Source organism: Lepidochelys olivacea (assembly GCF_965140295.1).
Source record: "Lepidochelys olivacea isolate rLepOli2 genome assembly, chromosome: 3".
Classification (NCBI taxonomy): Eukaryota; Metazoa; Chordata; order Testudines; family Cheloniidae; genus Lepidochelys; species Lepidochelys olivacea.
The window spans coordinates 131,860,547-131,880,811 of NC_140413.1; the positions used below are offsets into that span (position 1 = coordinate 131,860,547).

At 43.8% G+C, this 20,265-nt stretch overlaps 1 protein-coding gene across 1 annotated transcript in view; it reads right to left on the reverse strand.

Annotated features, from left to right (window-relative positions):
* Nucleotides 1–15,362: 15,362 nt before the first annotated feature.
* The window catches only part of RAB4A (RAB4A, member RAS oncogene family), a 31,512-nt gene continuing 26,609 nt past the window's right edge, over nucleotides 15,363–20,265 (reverse strand). The window contains exon 8 of the mRNA XM_084624841.1: nucleotides 15,363–15,704. The gene's annotated coding sequence lies outside the window, so the exon portion shown is untranslated. The remainder of the gene's footprint in view (nucleotides 15,705–20,265) is intronic.

The following is a 20,265-nucleotide window of genomic DNA, read 5'->3' on the forward strand; positions in this document are numbered from 1 at the left end:
AGTATGCCAACATTTTTATGGCTGACTTAGAACAACGCTTCCTCAGCTTTAGTCCCCTAACCCCCCTACTCTACTTGTGCTATATTGATGACATCTTCATCATCTGGACTCATGGAAAAGATTCCCTTGAGGAATTCCACCATGATTTCAACAATTTCCATCCCACCATCAACCTCAGCCTGGTCCAGTCCACACAAGAGATCCACTTCCTGGACACTACAGTGCTAATAAACAATGGTCACATAAACACCACTCTATACCGGAAACCTACTGACCGCAATTCCTACCTACATGCCTCCAGCTTTTACCCTGACCACACCACACGATCCATCGTCTACAGCCAAGCTCTGCGATACAACCGCATTTGCTCCAACCCCTCAGACAGAGACAAACACCTACAAGATCTCTATCAAGCATTCTTACAACTACAATACCCACCTGCAGAAGTGAAGAAACAGATTGATAAAGCCAGAAGACTTCCCAGAAGTCACCTACTACAGGACAGGCCTAACAAAGAAAATAACAGAACGCCACTAGCTGTTGTAGCCAGACAGCACCCCCCCCCCCCTCAGACCAGCATTGCTGGAAACACAGGAGGAAGCAGGAACAGGGCACTTAACATATATTCCAGCACAGCCTTTGAAGCTGTGAAAGCACAGGTGTGCTGCTACAATGTGCCTCTGGGAACAGATACGACGATTAAGCTCACAGCAGGCAGAGGCCCTGTGACAGACATGGCTCTTAGCCCCAACTAAATAGCGTGATGCACACACACCAACATCCTAGTTGGGAAAATATTTACCCTGATAAAAGAAATGTCCAGTAGTCGACACTTATTGTTTCTCTCCTTTGCAAGTGTAAACTACTCTTGCGAAAGCTGGCGTCACCCCGACAGACCAGCCTCAATTTGGCATAAGAAAGGAGAAAGAGAATAAAGGAGTACAGAGGTATAAGTAGGGGACCTACAGCACCATGATTTTTGAGTGCTTTTCACTATCTATCTGCTGGTCAGATAAGTGACAGCCTCCCAAGGCTTCTGCAGCTAAGAGGGTCCCTACGCCTTGTCCCTTATTCGTCTTTCCGCGGATTTGAGTGACCGATCCTGGCTTGGCACCGCTGGAATCGAGAGATGCAAGGAGGGTAAGAAGCACCCACACCTGATCTCCTATCTTTAGTGTACACATATTTTGAAATAGAGCTCTATACTTTGTTTTCTTTCTTTGGGATTGTGGCTTCAGTTTTGTAACTTGTTTGTGTGTGTAACATCTCTACATTTAAATAAGTAGGCACTAGCAATTTTGTAACCACATGATTAGAATCTAGCTTAATAAATTTTTGGTAACCATTTATGCATAAGCCTGACTTGTTTTCTCTGGTTTACTGTAAAGCAGCCAACACAATTAAAGAACCTCAGCCGTTTTTGGCTCTAAAGCCTGGCCATTAGGTGAGAGTACTAAGAGCCTAGCGTTGAGTTGTGCCGCCTCCACGGGGCAAACTCTTGGGGCACCTGTCAGTCAATCCTGGCTGCCCGCTGCGAAGGAGCTCTGAGCTCTAGCAGTTAAAGTCATGGGTGGTTAGGACCTTGGGGCATCCGTCAGCCTAGCCCGGGCTGCCCGCCGCGAAGGGACAGTGCGTCCTAGCGGTTAAAGTCACGGATGGTATAAACGGGCATAGCTGGCACCTCACCAAACATCCTTGGCCGTCGGCTAACAGCTGTCACCTTCAGCCCCCAACTAAAACCCCTCCAACGCATTAAGGATCTACAACCTATCCTGAAGGATGACCCAACACTCTCACAAATCTTGGGAGACAGGCTAGTCCTTGCCTACAGACAGCCCCCCAACCTGAAGCAAATACTCACCAGCAGCCACATACCACACAACAGAACCACTAACCCAGGAACCTATCCTTGCAACAAAGCCTGTTGCCAACTGTGCCCACATATCTATTCAGGGGACACCATCATAGGGCCTAATCACATCAGCCACACTATCAGAGGCTCATTCACCTGCACATCCACCAATGTGATATATGCCATCATGTGCCAGCAATGCTCCTCTGCCATGTACATTGGTCAAACTGGACAGTCTCTACGTAAAAGAATAAATGGACACAAATCAGATTTTAAGAATTATAACATTCATAAACCAGTTGGAGAACACTTCAATCTTTCTGGTCACTCGATCTCAGACCTGAAGGTCGCAATACTAAAACAAAAAAACTTCAAATCCAGACTCCAGCGAGAAACTGTTGAATTGGAATTCATTTGCAAATTGGATACAATTAACTTAAGTTACCTTGCATAATGACTTAGGCTTGAATACATACTGGGAGTGGCTATTTCCCCTTGTTTTTTTCCTAAACGTTCTTGTTTAAACCCTGGATTTGTGCTGGAAATGGCCCAACTTGATTATCATACACATTGTAAGGAGAGTGATCACTTTAGATAAGCTATTACCAGCAGGAGAGTGGGGTGGGAGGAGGTATTTTTTCATGTTTTGTGTGTATATAAAAATCTTCTACACTTTCCACAGTATACATCCGATGAAGTGAGCTGTAGTTCATGAAAGCTTATGCTCAAATAAATTGGTTAATCTCTAAGGTGCCATAAGTACTCCTTTTCTTTTTGATTTAAACAGTGGTACAGACAGAAAATGCGGGGGGGGGGGGGGTATAGCTTTGTGAATGTAACTGCCTCTTCACTAACCAAGTACCTATTGACTTTCATAGAATATCAGGGTTGGAAGGGACCTCAGGAGGTCATCTAGTCCAATCCCCTGCTCAAAGCAGGACCAATCCCCAATTAAATCATCCCAGCCAGGGCTTTGTCAAGCCTGACCTTAAAAACTTCTAAGAAAGGAGATTCCACCACCTCCTTAAGTAACGCATTCCAGTGTTTCACCACCCTCCTAGTGAAAAAGTTTTTCCTAATGTCCAGCCTAAACCTCCCCCACTGCAACTTGAGACCATTACTCCTTTTCCTGTCCTCTTCTACCACTGAGAATAGTCTAGAACCATCCTCTCTGGAACCACCTCTCCGGTAGTTGAAAGTAGCTATCAAATCCCCCCTCATTCTTCTCTTCTGCAGCCTAAACAATCCCAGTTCCCTGAGCCTCTCCTCATAAGTCATGTGTTCCAGACCCCTAATAATTTTTGTTGCCCTTCACTGGACTCTCTCCAATTTATCCACATCCTTCTTGTAGTGTGGGGCCCAAAACTGGACACAGTACTCCAGATGAGGCCTCACCAATGTCAAATAGAGGGGGACGATCATGTCCCTCAATCTGTTCGCTATGCCCCTACTTATACATCCCAAAATGCCATTGGCCTTCTTGGCAACAAGGGCACACTGCTGACTCATATCCAGCTTCTCGTCCACTGTCACCCCTAGGTCCTTTTCCACAGAACTGCTGCCTAGCCATTTGGTCCCTAGGCTGTAGCTGTGCATTGGGTTCTTCCATCCTAAGTGCAGGACCCTGCACTTATCCTTATTGAACCTCATCAGATTTCTTTTGGCCCAATCCTCCAATTTGTCTAGGTCCACTTTGCAGGCCTAAAAGTGAAAAAAGCCTATTGCTATGTAAAAATACAGTAAGCTTGGCTGTCTGGTAACTACCCTGTACTCTGACACCACATTAGGAATAGGTACTAGTATGGAAAATGAAATTGGTGCTTTTCCATCTTCTGCTTGCCACCTTCCAGTATTCCTTTGGAGAACTGGACTCTTCTACTTTTCTCCCCCCCACCCCCTTTTGCTATTGTTTCCACAGCAGTTAAGGATCATGTTACATCACACAAATAGCATTTCCTCTCCTGCTTAACGGACAGGACAACACTGGCTTCAGTGCTCTGCACTGTTAAGGGCAAGAAGAAATTGCATCAGTTCTTTTGCCTAGGTAAATAGTTCAACGGGTCCCTGTAGCTGTTGGTGCCAAGGGGTGAGAGCTCTGGAAAGGATGCATTAACCTGCCTGGCCTTAATACAGTGGTGTGCTTACTCAGGCCTGATGCTGATATCCTCATTGCCAAGAAGGGCCACTCTACAAGTAGTCAGAGATGTTTATCTGTGTAACAGTTGGTGATAACTTTCCAAGAAGTTACAGAAGTTTATGCAGGTATCCTACTAAAGTTCTGGCAACGTGGGGAACTGCAAAAGGAAAGGCTAGAGGAAGTGTTCTTAGAGCTTAGCAAGCTGTTACTTTTCTAGATGTAGGTTGAAACGTATTTAGGTAATAAGATGACCAAATGCCAGCAATAGGTATCTAATGTTCCCCAGGATTGTGAGCTACCTGCCTTAATGTGAAGGAGTCTTAATCTGTACCTCTGTGCATCAGCTCCCTGAAACCATCCACTTCGGGCAGTACAAGCACTACCTGTGAAGCCTTGCTTGGTGCTTCTACATAGGTTCGGGAATAACATACACCAAGCCACAGGTTTCCTATAGGGTCTAGCCCCTTATACATTGAACATTCATGGGAATACTGATCAGTCTCATTCCCCCTACTTCTTGCCCTGAGGCTGTTCTTACTTCAGTATCATACTCCTAAAAGCTGCTTTCCTAAGCAAGTGTTGATTCTACTTATAGAAATGTTACTAATGACTTGGCCACAAAGCTACATTTGTGTAAGAATTCTTCTCTTCGGATGCAAGGGGAGAATGGAGAAGTCTGCTGCCATTTGCACTAGTGTAGCATCCTTCATCTCAGATGCACCAATGCTACATCAAGCAGGGAAGGAATATCTGGTGGCAGTGTCTTTGGCATGGTTTTTGGGGTGCCCAGGACTGTGAATCACTTATCCCTCTACCTCTAGCAAGAGAGATTTGCTTGTGCTTAACTGGGTAGATCCACTCTCTGCCACCACCATCTCTTTAGACTATGCAGCCTTTACTTTGTCTTGCAGGTTAACAGATGTACCCTAATCCCCTTTGACACATCCCTCTCTATCATTCACTGAATACTGCTAATAAAAACCTAATATCCTGTCTGCAAAGAAACTGTATAAACTTATTCTGCTGATTCAGGATCAGCACCTACATAACATTTATAGTGCAAAAAAAAAAAAAATTCCTGAAGACTACACCGGGCCTAACCATCCATCTAAACCAGCTTTTCTTCATAGCATGTCCAAGCAAGGCTCTTTAGGATTCCATTTCATGAAGGTAAAGTCATCTTCTGCAGGACAAATGGGTGTCTTGTTACCTTTCCCTTAAATTCCCCACAGTTCATGGTCTGCCCTTGGAGATTGTCCTTTGTATCTAAATAGGGTTTTCATTGTGCTGGCTTACAATTCTTAATTTACACATGAACTGAGACAGATAGGACAAAACCTGTACATCAACCCTGCCTTGATTCAGGAGACTTAGAAGCCATGTCTACACTAGCAAGCTTACAGCTGTAAGACTGCTCAAATAGCCATTCTAAGCTGCTGGGAGCAAACTCTCCAGTCAACATAATAAAATCACCTAATAAGCATCTCCTGCTGCTGTAACAGCATACACATGAGCACTTACGCTGCCAAAATTTGTCATTCAGGGATGTTTTTCTCTTCTCTCCCGCCCCCCCCCCCAAGTAATAGTTTTGCTGACATAAGTGGAAGTGTAGACATGATCTTAGAAACATTTTCATTATCCAAACCTAGCTTTGCACAAAACAATAGTGATGGACTTTCATTTAAGACCTCACATGACATCAATTATGGCTATATACCATGAAAGCAATGTAGTGAGATTGTCAGGCTTTTTAGGAGTTGTTATTACAACAGTGAACCCGTGGCCAGTTGGCACCAGTGGGTGTCTGTCACAGTCTTCACAAACTAGGCTGATCAGACAGCACATGTGGGTGGGAAAAAAAATAAATCAGGCCAGTTTAGACCTCCCATCGACCTCAGTTGCAGATGAGTGCCAAGCTCTTCTGCACATCAGCTCTCAGTATCTCAAGCTGGGTACCCAGAACATTAGGGACACAACTACTGGCTACCAGAAGTTTGGTGTGAATTGTTTAACACTACACAGGAACTCAGTCAGAAACAGAATCCAATGCCCTAGGATGGCATTTAACTGCTTTATCATGAGACCTTTCTCACTGCAATTCGGTCTTGTTCCTTACGCTTAACTTATCTTTATTCAGATTAATTTTTACATTAGAAAATGGTGAATGATGCATTTATTTTTAAAAAGTGTTTTTAACTTAAATGAATTTAAAATTTTTATTTTAAATCAGATTTATCCACTTTGGCTCTAGCAAAAGTGAGTTGCCCTCGAGAGTTTGTTTAACAATTGCTGTCAAAACTTGCTTAACAATGAGTTAAACCAGCTCTGCACTATAACAGAGGTACAAGACATAAGACTACTCACTACAGACCACCTATACTCTTCAGAAAACGTTCTTTATTCAAGATTAGATACAAGCATCAAATATAATGGCATAGTGCAGCACCAAACTCAAAAGGTAGGACAGAGGGTTTTATAAAATACTTAAACCTTTACAAACTTTAACCATCTAAAACCTCCATGAACAATGAATTATAGACTTCAGATACCTGACATTGTGGTAGGAAAGCTTTGCTAAGCCACTTTGCTTTGGTAAGTCAATTAGGTCTGGTCTACACTATGAGTTTATGTCTGATGTAGCAGCATTAAATCAAATTAACCCTGCACCCGTCCACACAACAAAGCCATTTTTTTCCGACATAAAGGGCTCTTAAACCAATTTCTGTACCCCCCCCCCAAACAAGGGGATTAGCGCTGAAATCGACATCACAGTTTCAAATTAGGGTTAGTGTGGACGGAATTCGAAGGTATTGGCCTCCGGGAGCTATCCTACAGTGCACCATTGTGAGCGCTCTGGACAGCACTCACCTCAGATGCACTGGCCAGGTGTACAGGAAAAGCCCCAGGAACTCCTGAATCTCATTTCCTGTTTGGCCAGGCGAGCTCATCAGCACAGGTGACCATGCAGTCCCAGAATTGAAAAAGAGCTCCAGCATGGACCGAACGGGAGGTACTGGATCTGATCACTGTATGGGGAGAGGAATCCGTGCTATCAGAACTACGTTCCAAAAGACGAAATGCCAAAACATTTAAAAAAATCTCTGAGACCATGAGGGACAGAAGCTACAGCAGGGATGCAACACAGTGCCGCGTGAAACTTAAGGAGCTCAGACAAGCATACCAGAAAACCAAAGAATCAAACGGACTCTCCGGGACAGAGCCCCAGACATGCCGCTTCTATGCTGAGCTGCATGCAATTCTGTGGGGGGGCTGCCACTGCTACCCCACCCCTGTCCGTGGACTCTGATGATGGGGTACTCTCCGCCATGTGTGAGGATTTTGTGGATGGGGAAGATGAGGAGGACGAGCTTGAGGAGAGAGCACAGCACACCGTTCTCCCCACAAGCCAGGATCTTTTTATCACCCTGACTGAAATACTCTCCCAACCCAACAAAGTCAGAGAAGGGACCTCTGGTGAGTATACATTTTTAAATATAATACATGTTATAAAAGCAAGCGTTTTTTAATGATTAAGTAGCCCTGAGGACTTAGGATGCATTCGTGGCCAGTACAGCTACTGGAAAAGTCTGTTAACATGTCTGGGGATGGAGCGGAAATCCTCCAGGGACATCTCCATGAAGCTCTCCTGGAGGTACTTTAAAAGCCTTTGCAGAAGGTTTCTGGGGAGAGCAGCCTTATTCCATCCTCCATGTTAGGACACTTTACCACGCCATGCTAGTAGCAAGTAAACTGGTATCATTGCATGACAAAGCCTGGCAGCGTACGGTCCCGGTGTTTGCTGGCATTCAAGTAACATCTGTTCTTTATCTCTCTGTGTTATCCTCAGGAGAGTGGTATCATTCATGGTAACCTGGTTGAAATAGGGGAATTTAATTAAAGGGACATTCAGAGGTGCCCGTTCCTACTTGGCTGTTTGCCTGTGGCTGAAAAGAAATTCTCCCCGCAGTTAGCGTGAATGCCCCCTCTCCCCCACCGCGTGGCTGAGCTGTTCGCGTTTGGCTAGCAGGGATCTTCCCTAATATCAGCCATGCGGTGGGGGGAGTGGTAAAGCAATCATCCTAAAGAATTGGATGGGGGGGGTTAGTTTGGTTTCTGCTGCTGCATGTTAACAGGAAAACCGCAGCACTAAATGACCAACTCAACGTGCTTTGCTTGGTATGGGAGAGGAGGGCGCTGCTGTTTTGAAGGTTGCAGAAGCCAAAAGACTATGGCTTACGATGGCCGCCTGCAAGCAGAATTGTGTTGCCCAGCCCTGCGTGTGTGATCTCTAACACCAAAGCTGCAGGCACTCAATATAAGATGCAAAATGCGACCTTGTACCAAAATCATATGTGCTAGGTAATATGAATAGTGTTGTTCACTGTGAAAGAGTACAGCCATTGTTCTGTAAAATGTATCTTTTAAAATACTTCACTCCCTTTTTTAATTCCAGCAGCTGCAAATGTTTCAAGCCTCCCTCCTCCATCCCTATCTCAGATAAGGCAGCAAAAAACCGCACACACGATGAAATGTTCTCTGAGCTCATGCAGTCGTCCAGCACTGACAGAGCTCAGCAGAATGTGTGGAGGGACACAATAGCAAAGGAAAGTGGCCAAAGAATGTGAGGAGAGGTGACGGCCGGAAGATCAGAGGAGGCATGAGGCAATGCTGGGGCTACTGCAGGATCAAAGGGACATGCTCCAGCATCTGGTGGAGGTTCATGAATGGCACCAGGATCACAGACTGCCGCTGCAGCCCCTGTTTAACTACCCTCCCTCCTCCCCAAGTTCCATAGGCTCCGCACCCAGATGCCCAAGAACATTGGGGGGAAGGGAGGGAGGCTCCGGGCACCCAAACACTCCACCCTAATAGACAGCCCAAGCAACAAACAGCAGGCTGTCATTCAAGAAGTTTTAACGTGGCCTTTTCCTTCCCTCCTCCCCTACCCCACCGGGGCTACCTTGTGAGTTATCTCCCTCTTTTTATAATCAATTAATAAAGAATACATGTTTTTTAAAATGATAGTGACTTTATTTCCTTTGCAAGCAAGCTGTGATCGAAGGGGGGAAGGAGGGGGTGGCTTATAGGGAATTTGGAGGAAACCAAGGGGGCAGGTTTTCATCAAGGAGAAAAACAGAAATGTCACACACTACCCTGGCCAATCATGAAACTCGTTTTCAAAGCTTCTCTGATGCACAGCCCTTCCTGCTGTGCTCTTCTAACCGTCCTGGTGTCTGGCTGTGTGTGTTCAGTGGCCAAGCGATTTGCATCAACCTCCCACCCCGCCATAAATGTCTCCCCCTTACTCTCAGAGAGATTGCGGAGCACACAGCAAGCAGCAATAACAATGGGAATATTGGTTTCGCTGAGGTCTAAGTGAGTTAGTAAACTGCGCCAGCGACCCTTTAAGCATCCAAATGCACACTGTACCACCGTTCTGCACTTGCTCAGCCTATAGGTGAACAGCTCCCTACTACGGTCCAGGGTGCCTGTGTACAGCTTCATGAGCCATGGTATTAAGGGGTAGGCTGGGTCCCCAGCCATCCCACGTTGATGTTGGTGAAACGTCCCTTGTGATCCACCAGTGCTTGCAGCACCATTGAAAAGTACCCCTTGCGGTTTATGTACTGGCTGCCCTGGTGCTCTGGTCCCAAGATAGGGATATGTATTCCTTCTATAGCCCCACCACAGTTAGGGAATCCCATTGCAGCAAAGCCATCTAGTATGACCTGCACATTTCCCAGAGTCACTACCTTTGACAGCAGCAGGTCAATGATTATACTGGCTACTTGCATCACAGCAATACCCACAGTAGATTTGCCCACTTCAAATTGATTACCGACTGACCAGTAACTGTCTGGCGTTGCAAGCTTCCACAGGGCTATTGCCACTCGCTTGTGAACTGTGAGGGCTGCTCTCATCTTGGTATTCTTGTGCTTCAGGACAGGGGAAAGCGAGTCACAAAGTTCCATAAAAGTGCCCTTACGCATGCGAAAGTTTTGGAGCCACTGGGAATCATCCCAAACCTGCAACACCATGTGGTTCCACCACTCGGTGCTTGTTTCCCAGGCCCAGAATTGGCTTTCCATGGCATGAGCCTGCCCCAGTAACACTATGATCTCCAAATTGCTGGGGACCATGCTTTTAGAGAAATCTGTGTTCATATCCTCATCACTGTGCTGCCGTCCCCTCCTCTCCTGGTTTTTCAGGTGCTGGTTCTGCATAAACTGCATGATAACATGCGAGGTGTTTACAATGGTCATAACTGCTGCGGTGAGCTGAATGGGCTCCATGCTTGCTGTGCTATGGTGTCTGCTTAGGCAATCCAGGGAAAAGGGCGTGAAACAATTGTCTGCCGTTGCTCTGACAGAGGGAGGGGTGACTGACAACATGGCTTACAGGGAATTAAAATCAACAAAGGGGGTGGCTTTGCATCAAGTAGAAACAGAATGGCCCCTGCAAGGATAGAACTCAAAACGCTGGGTTTAGCAGGCCATTGATTTCACGGAGGGAGGGAGGAGAAAATGAATAGAAAACAAATCTGGTCTATTTCTTGTTTTGATCCACTTAATCTATCTTTATACATCTTGCTGGCAGCAGACGGTGCAGTACGACTGCTGGCCATCATCAGCTTCTGGGTGCTCAGCCAAAGACGGTGAAGTATTACTGCTGACAGTTGTCGTCTGCTGGCTGCTCATTAGAAGACGGTGCAGTAGGACTGCTGGCAGGACTGAACTGTCATGAGATGAAACTTAAAAGGGAAATGACCTGGCTAAGTCACTCAGCCAGGAAGGGAAGGGGGGGACCTGAGGATATGTATCCAGAACCACCCCTGACAATGTTTTTGCCCCATCAGGCACTGGGATTTCTACCCAGAATTCAAATGGGCGGCAGAGACTGTGGGACAGCTACCCACAGTGCAAAGCTCTGGAAGTTGACAGTTGCCTCAGTACTGTGGATGCACACTGCCGCCTAAATGCACTTAGAGCATTTGTGTGGGGACACACAATCAACTGTATAAAAACGCTTTCTAGAAAACCAACTTCTATAAATTCAACCTAATTTCATAGTGTAGACATGGCCTTAGAGTAAAAACTTTACACATGGAATGAATGCGCTATGTTTAGGGAAGGTAAGGGGACTATTTAGGTAAACACTACGTTTGTCAATCTGCTTTGTTACATGTATGATTAAAATTTTAGAGCCAAACTTGAACTACTAGTTTCGGGATGTTCCTAGCACGACATTTGAGATCTTCAAGTCTATCACTGTGGAATAATAGATAATCTAACGTACACTCTGTGGAGAGCTACCCTCTGTAATGATTACATTTTTCCCAAAGCTTACTACATTAAGTTTTAAAACACCTTATTACTTTACCTCTAGTACCAATTGGTCATTAAAATGAAATATGCATTACAGTACAAATCTTAACATACAAGTCATGCACTTTAACCTTGTTAATGTGCACTGTCTGAATGCACTATTTTTAGAAACACTAAGATGTTAAGATCAAGTATATACACTAAGGCTTACTGTAATAAAGCTACTTATTCTACAATGAAGGGAATCTGGAAGCTTACAGAAAAAAATTGTGCTTAGCTTATTTTTAGTTCCAGAAAATTGACCAAACTATTCAAAAAGTACTCTCATATAAACAAAAGGCTTCTTTATCAGCTTTGTATGTGAACGGCAGGAGGGAGGAAGAGATACTGTTTTTAATCACTCCAAATCTAAAGCTGCACCAGTTATTTCTCAGACTGTTTGGAAAAAACAAAAAGATCACATTTGTAACACTGAAGAAAACTACATTGTAACAGAGAAAAGTAAAGAGCTGCAGAGAAGGAAAATGAATGAGGTTTATCACTCAAGGAGGAGAAAGTCACCTGAGACCACACTGCAAGTAGCACTGGGGTTAGAGAATCTTGGAATTAAGCAAACCTTCCTCTTATCAGCACCCTTAACTTGGTGAGTAATAGTAAAACTGGATGATTAAAGGCCCTACCCACTTTGATCACAGCAATAGTGGCAGGAGAGAGACCACGGCTTGTGCTACATCTCAGAACTAGGAAGGTCAGGCGGCCTTCCCCTTTCTTCACCATCTACCAAAAAGTTGAACAGGAGGTGTAAAGGTGAAAACCAGACACTCATTTCCCAGCATTCATTCCTGTTTTGGGAATGTGGAAAACAGGACACAAATTCTCCCAACTTAAAGAAGCTGGTATGAAGGCAACATATCCCATTGGACTACCTCCAGCGGAGTCTGGGATCAAAGGACAGGCAACTGCAGGATCTAAAACTAAAAGCTATCAGCAGCATCTTTCAAGTCTGATGTGCAAACTCCCTCTATTTTGAATCACCAGTTATATTCTCTCTCTTGTCTGGGAGGAGAAACAGAGGGGCTGTGGTAGAAAGCACTTCCAGATGATACGTGCTAGAAGACAACCCAGAAATTGGGATCAAGGCAGATATTTACATATTATGGTTCTTTGGAGTTATTTTAGGCTTTGAAATGCAGTATTAGGCAGTTTCCAAAAAATATATGCAAATATACCAGGAGAGGAACATTCCTTGGGAGCATTTCTGGTCAGCTAGGTAGACCAGAAATGGATGGTCAGACATCTATGCTATACAATACTCCTAGGGGAATTCTGCATCACTGTGCGCGTGTATGTTTTCATGTACCATGCACATTTTAAACATTTTTTGGTAGAAAATAGCTTCTGCTGAAAAGTTGCTGCAGTTTTGCCCACCAGAGGGCGCTGTGGCACTAGAGCACAGCAGCTGCTCCTGGCAAGCTCCAGCCAGGATAGGGAAGAGAAAGAGCCTGCCTTCTTCACAGTGCCTGTTGGACCAGGTCAGGAAATATGGGGAGATAGACAGCGTGGGGCTGCTGCGGGTCAGATCGGGGCTCCTAAGGGCTAGTGGGGGAGGACAGACTGGGGCAGAGGCTGAATGGGAGTGGAGGCACAGGGATATGGGGGAGGGAGATGCAGAGCTACAGGGGGGAAGTGGATGGAGCGTGGGGGCACAGAAACACATGGGGACAGGGCAGATGTGCCTGAAAGAATGGTAGAGGCTAGGGGTCACTCAAGGTCTGCATGGGGACACTCCCTAACAATCCCTCCCCGCCCCCCCCAACCTGTTCCATACTTTCCCCACCCATACCCAACAACCCTTTAAGTTCACATCCAGGTTCCTCTCCAGCCATTTACTTCCCTCTCCCTCAGCTCTTCCATTACCCCTGATTCCCCCAAGCGTTTGCACTGCTTTTGAGGGGTGTGGGAAATAGTTCTGTATTGTTGTTTAATTACTGAGTTCTGTATTAATATGCCCAGTAAGGCATCTATTTGTCAAAAAACATTTCCTGAATCTTTTTTGTAGTATGCATTGTTACAGACATACTTGCTGACAGGTATTTTGAAATAAATTACCAAAATAAAATATGTAGAATTTTGCAGAATTAAAAAATATTTTTTGGGTGCAGAATTCCCCCCAGGAATAATACAATAAGCGTCTTTTCTACATGTCATTTAAGTCTAATGCTGCATGCTGACCATTTTTATTGAGAAAGGAACATCATACAAAGCTACTTGGATTAATGACCTGCAAGACTTCAAAGTTAGATTTTCCCTGTACAAAGCATGGTAAGATGATTCAATTTAATCCTTTTGCTTTTACATTCAGTTTAGATACAGACCCACACCCTTTTGGAAAAACATTTAAACTGCACCAAGCCCCAAGATGCACTATCTTTAAATGTAGGATTAGAATTCCATTGAGGGGCTCTAGTATCTACCTCAAGCACTCTAGCTGTGCTCATGTGCTGCCAATACCCTCTGGCACTATAATTCAGTTTCATTTTAATATTGAAACATTTATATTCTACCTGTGTTCTTTAACAAGTGAGGATTCAGGTATCCCTCAGTAATGCAGTTTTTGGCCCATGGAATTGTAATAGATGTCTGACAAATAATTTTTTGTGTTGCTAGGTTTCTTGGGCCAAATCCTGTTCAGTTACACCCGTATAACCTTAAGCTCAATGGAGTTATTCTGGACTTACATTCTTGAGAAACCCTTTGACCCCCCTCCTTATTACATTCCTTTCAGAAATGCCCCCACTCCATAGGTCCTTAAGTGGCAATACATAAGCTATATAGATTTCCCACCACTCCTGGAGAGTGATGTGGATATCTAGGCTTCCTGCTGTCATTGGACTCTCTCCCACCGCCTTAGTATAGCTCTAATGGAGCCATGACAACAGGATTTCCTGTGCTGGCTGTTTTGCCCCACAATAAAGAGCTCAGGAGGGAGGTTCCAACATCCTAAACAACTCTGCACTAAAGTTAATATGACAGGCTGAATACCTGATGGTTTCCAGGGGCAGAGAGAAAAATGCATGTAGCCCACCTATATTCCATTTCCTCATGTATATAAATCACCAACACTATGAAATACCCTCAGTGGGATCTGACAACAGGGAGGATGGTACCCTATTGCAGGCCAGAGGGGAGACTTGTATGAAGAGACCCTCCAATTAGAACCATCAAGCCCTATGTTTAAAATCCCATAATACCATATATAGTTTTTTAGAATATTTAAAATAAATTTTAATGAAAATTCCACATTCAGCATAGTTGGTTGCACTTCCTAGATACCGTACATTTGAAACACTTGGCCGCACTGAACAGGTATGCATTCAGCAGCACCCATTACTTTTTATGGCCGATTGCTTTATTAGTAGCTAAAGCATTTTTGAGAAGTGCAGTCTAATGAGATTAAGCAATACCTTATAGAAACTGCTCTCATTACAGACACATGAAAGATCACCACAATGATTTCTCATGGACTCCTCACGCAGCATTAGAATCATTAAATAGAAGATGCACAGTTTTTCCAAACAAAAACAAACCCACTAACCTCATTGGCCCCCGCTTCTATACAACAGAAGTAGAAAAGGAAAAGAAAAGAACCAGAGAACACAGAAAAAAATTCCAAGATCCAAGGTCAGACAGCAGTCATTTCAGAGACTTAGCAGCAGCATTTTTAACCTACAAAGTAGGAAAAAATATAGTTGAGAGAAATTTATTTAAGAATGGTCAGAAAACAGGACAGATGCACTTCATTAAAACGTCCATTCCAAATCTGACAGATTAGTAAACGTAGGTAATGTCCTCACCGTACTTCAAGAATGATCATGTAAACACCCTGTAGAGTGTGGCAAACGTAGTGAAGAAGGAAAAATCAGTGACAGTGCCAGTGGCTTTGTATTTCAGGTCATAAACATAACCTAGTGTGCAATTAACACAAACACGACAAAGCCTAACTCAGTTAACAAGTTTTAGTTAATATGATTAAAAAAATAAAATATAATTGCTTTTAGTGCAACATTTATTATATCAAACATAAGTAGATCATGCTTTGGAAATTTACTGTTACATTATATACAGTATACAGCAATACTTTAAAGGTGAGTGACAAAAATATGTAACGGAAAATGGTTTACATACAGGTGAGTCTTAGTATTGTCCACTGAATTGTCAGGTTTGTTTTGCAGTCTGCTGTGTCATATGCACATTCTTGCCTACCACCATACAGAACTGTTTTTCCAGCAGTGGCTTTTCTGTTCACATACGTTAGTAAAGATGTTTTTAAAAAACTGCATAGCCTTCAAGCTTTGTCAGTTGTTGCTACAAACACCAATTGCATGGACATCTGAAAAATACAAAAGAACATATCATTGCTGTGAACATTTTATGAAAATTTAAGCTTTCTAAGTTTAGGGGGGAAAAAAAGGTTCAAATCCTGCAATTGGATCCATGCACATGCACCCTTGCGAAGCCCCATTGAAGTTCCTGGGACTTCAGATGGATGCATTCTTCAAGTCATTTGCAAACTCAGGATCCCTCAAGCTGCATCCTCCTTCTAGTTTTCCTTCATTTAAAGAGCACAAAGCCCTTTAAAGCCCTTTGATTGAGGGATTGCCAACTCACAGATTACACTAGGAATAGAAAGTTTCATTTTAGGATTTAAGGATGACAGTTGATTTAAGAAATCAATATTTGCAAATTTTTAAAACTTTGCTCTCTTTCTTAAGTTTCAACCTCCTCTGTTCAGATTTCTGCTAGCAACTTGAATGAAGAGGATGTGTACTACTCATACTATATCACACGCAGGCCAAAATGAATGCAGAGAAAATAATTCAGTTATTGCGTTTCAAAGACCAGTTTTATTTTTAATACATCTGCAGCTCAGAGCAACTGGGTGGCTCTCCTCAAAAACCATCTGTTTATTGCACCAAATGCAGCATGTATTGATTACCTGCCCTATGAGCAGGCGACATATGTGTGCATTCGGTGCAAGGAGCTCCTGGCTCTCCAAGACTGTGTACGGGCTTTGGAGATCAGGGTGGCTGAGCTGGAGGAGCTAAGGGAGACAGAGAGGTAACATAGATGAGACTTTCCAGGACACAGTAGAATGGTCCCACCCCCCGTCTGACAGCCTCTGTGTTATTGAGGAGGATGAAAGTCTCCAGGAAGGAGGACATCCAACTGAAGCAGAGGGAAATGATCCTGTAGTTGGGACCCTCCTTCCAGATGAGGATACCTCTCCAAGGGAGGGAACTCCAGTTATTAGGAAGAGACAGGTATTAGTAATGGCCGATTCTAATCGTTAGAAACAGATAGCTGGGTTTGCGATGACCAAGAGAACCACTTGGTGACTTGCCTGCCTGGTGCAAAGGTTGCGGATCTCTCATGACATCTAGATAGACTTATGTGTAGTGCTGGGGAGGAGCTGGTGGTCGTGGTACATGTAGGTACCAGTGACATGCGAAGGATGGGAGGGAGGTCCTGGAGGCCAAATTTAGGCTGCTAGGTAAGAAATTGAAGTCCAGGAGCTCCATGGTAGCAGTCTCTGAAATGCTTCCAGTTCCACACGCAGGGCCAGTTAGACAGGAAGAACTGCAGGGTCTCAATGTGTGGATGAGACAATGGTGTAGGTAGGAGGGGGAGGGGGGGGTTAGATTTATTAGGAACTGGGTAAACTTTTGGGAAAGGGGGAGCCTATACAGGATGGATAGGTTCCACCTAAACCAAAATGGAACCAGATTACTGGCATTTAGTTTAAAATTAAAAAGGTCATTGAGCAGTTTTTAAAGGGATGGGGGAAAGCTGACAGGTGCGGAAGAGCACATGGTTCGGACACAGACATCCCTTAGCGGGAGGATATATAAATGAAGATTCTCTATGTCCTAGTAAGGAGGAGAGGATGGAAGATGATAAAATACAGGTAGGATCTGATGAGAAACAGTCAAATGAAAAAAGTCTCATTCAATTACATCACATAAGTGGCAGACACCTAAAAAGTGACAAGTTTTTAAAGTGCTTATATGCCAATGCTAGAAGTCTAAATAATAAGATGGATGAACTAGAGCGCCTCGTATTAAATGAAAATATTGATATAATAGGCATCACAAACACTTGGCAGAATGAGAGTAATCAATGGGACACAGTAATACCAGGGTACAAAATATACTGGAAGGACAGAACAGGTTCTGCTTGTGGGGGAGTGGCACCACATGTGAAAGAAAGCATAGAATCAAATGAAGTCAAAATCTTAAATGAACCAATGTACCACAGAATCTAAGGATAGTAATTTCATGATTGAATAAGAATAATATAGCAGTAGGGATATATTACTGACCACCTGACCAGGATGGTGATAGGGACTGTGAAATGCTCAGGGAGATTAGAGAGGCTATTAAAATAAAAAAAACTCAATAATAATAGGGGATTTCAACTAGCCACATATTGACTGGGTGCATAATCACCTCAGGATGGGATGCAGAGATAAAGTTTCTTGACACCTTAAATGCATCTTGGACCAGCTAGTCCTGGAACCCACAAGAGAAGAGGCCATTCTTGATTTAGGACCAAGTGGAGCACAGGATCTGGTCCAAGAGGTGAATATAGCTGGACAGCCTGATAATAATGACCATAATATAATTAAATTTAACATCCCTGTGGCAGGGAAAACACTACAGCAGCCCAACACTGTAGCATTTAATTTCAGAAAGGGTAACTACACAAAAATGAGGAGGTTAGCTAAACAGAAATTAAAAAGGTACAGTGCCTTAAGTGAAAGCCCTGCAAGCTGCATGGAAACCTTTTAAAGGCACCATAATAGAGGCTCAACTTAAATGTATACCCAAATTAAAAAAACAAATTAAGAGAATTAAAAAAGTGCCACCATGGCTAAACAACAGGTAAAAGAAGCAGTGAGAGGCAAAAAGGCATCCTTTAAAAAGTGGAAGTTAAATCCTAGTGAGGAAACTAGAAAAGAGCATAAACTCTGGCAAATGAAGTGTAAAACTATAATTAGGAAGGCCAAAAAAGAATTTGAAGAACAGCTAGCCAAAGACTCAAAAAAGGAATACAATTTTTTTTTTTTTTTTTTTTTTTAAAAGGACATCAGAAGCAGGAACCCTGCTAAACCACCAGTGGGGCCACTGGACGATCAAGATGCTAAAGGAGCACTCAAGGACGATAAGGTCATTGCGGAGAAACTAAATGAATTCTTTGCATCAGTCTTCACGGTTGAGGATGTGAGGGAGATTCCCAAACCTGAGCCATTCTTTTTAGGTGACAAATCTGAGGAACTGTTCCAGATTGAGGTGTCATTAGCGGAGGTTTTGCAACCAACTGATAAATTTAACAGCAAGAAGTCACCAGGACCAGATGATATTCACCAAAGAGTTCTGAGGAACTCAAATGTGAAATTGCAGAACTAACTAACTATAGTTTGTAACCTATCATTTAAATCCACTTCTGTACCAAATGACTCAAAAATGGGCCAAATGGGCCAAAAGGAATCTGATGAGGTTCAATAAGGATAAGTGCAGGGTCCTGCACTTAGGACGGAAGAACCCAATGCACAGCTACAGACTAGGGACCGAATGGCTAGGCAGCAGTTCTGCGGAAAAGGACCTGGGGTGACAGTGGACGAGAAGCTGGATATGAGTCAGCAGTGTGCCCTTGTTGCCAAGAAGGCCAATGGCATTTTGGGATGTATAAGTAGGGGCATAGCAAGCAGATCGAGGGACGTGATCGTTCCCCTCTATTCGACATTGGTGAGGCCTCATCTGGAGTACTGTGTCCAGTTTTGGGCCCCACACTTCAAGAAGGATGTGGATAAATTGGAGAGAGTCCAGCGAAGGGCAACAAAAATGATTAGGGGACTGGAACACATGAGTTATGAGGAGAGGCTGAGGGAGCTGGGATTGTTTAGCCTGCAGAAGAGAAGAATGAGGGGGGATTTGATAGCTGCTTTCAACTACCTGAAAGGGGGTTCCAAAGAGGATGGCTCTAGACTGTTCTCAATTGTAGCAGATGACAGAACGAGGAGTAATGGTCTCAAGTTGCAGTGGGGGAGGTTTAGATTGGATATTAGGAAAAACTTTTTCACTAAGAGGGTGGTGAAACACTGGAATGCGTTACCTAGGGAGGTGGTAGAATCTCCTTCCTTAGAGGTTTTTAAGGTCAGGCTTGACAAAGCCCTGGCTGGGATGATTTAACTGGGAATTGGTCCTGCTTTGAGCAGGGGGTTGGACTAGATGACCTTCTGGGGTCCCTTCCAACCCTGATATTCTATGATTCTATGACTGGAGGATAGCTAACGTGATGCCAATTTTTAAAAAGGGCTCCAGAAGCGATCCCAGCAATTGCAGGCCAGTAAGCCTGATTTCAGTACCGGGCAAACTAGTTGAAACAATAGTAAAAACAAAATTGTCAGACACATAGAAGAACATAATTTGTTGGGGAAGAGTCAACATGGTTTTTGTAAAGGGAAATCATGCCTCAATCTACTAGAATTCTTTGAGGGGGGTCAACAAGCATGTGGAAAAGGGTGATCCAGTGGATATAGTGTGCTTAGATTTTCAGAAAGCCATTCACAAAGTCCCTCACCAAAGACTCTTAAGCAAAGTAAGCCGTCATGAGAAGGTCTTCTCATGGATTGGTAAACTGGTTAAAAGATAGGAAACAAAGGGTAGGAATTAATGGTCAGTTTTCAGAATGGAGAGGGGTAAACAGTGGTGTTCCCCTGTGGTCTGTACTGGGATCAGTCCTATTCAACATATTCACAAATCATCAGGAAAAAGGGGTAAACAGTGAGGTGACAAAATTTGCAGAGGATACAAAACTACTCAAGATAGTTAAGTCCCAGGCAGAATGAGAAGAGCTACAAAAGGATCTCTCAAAACTGGGTGAATGGGCAA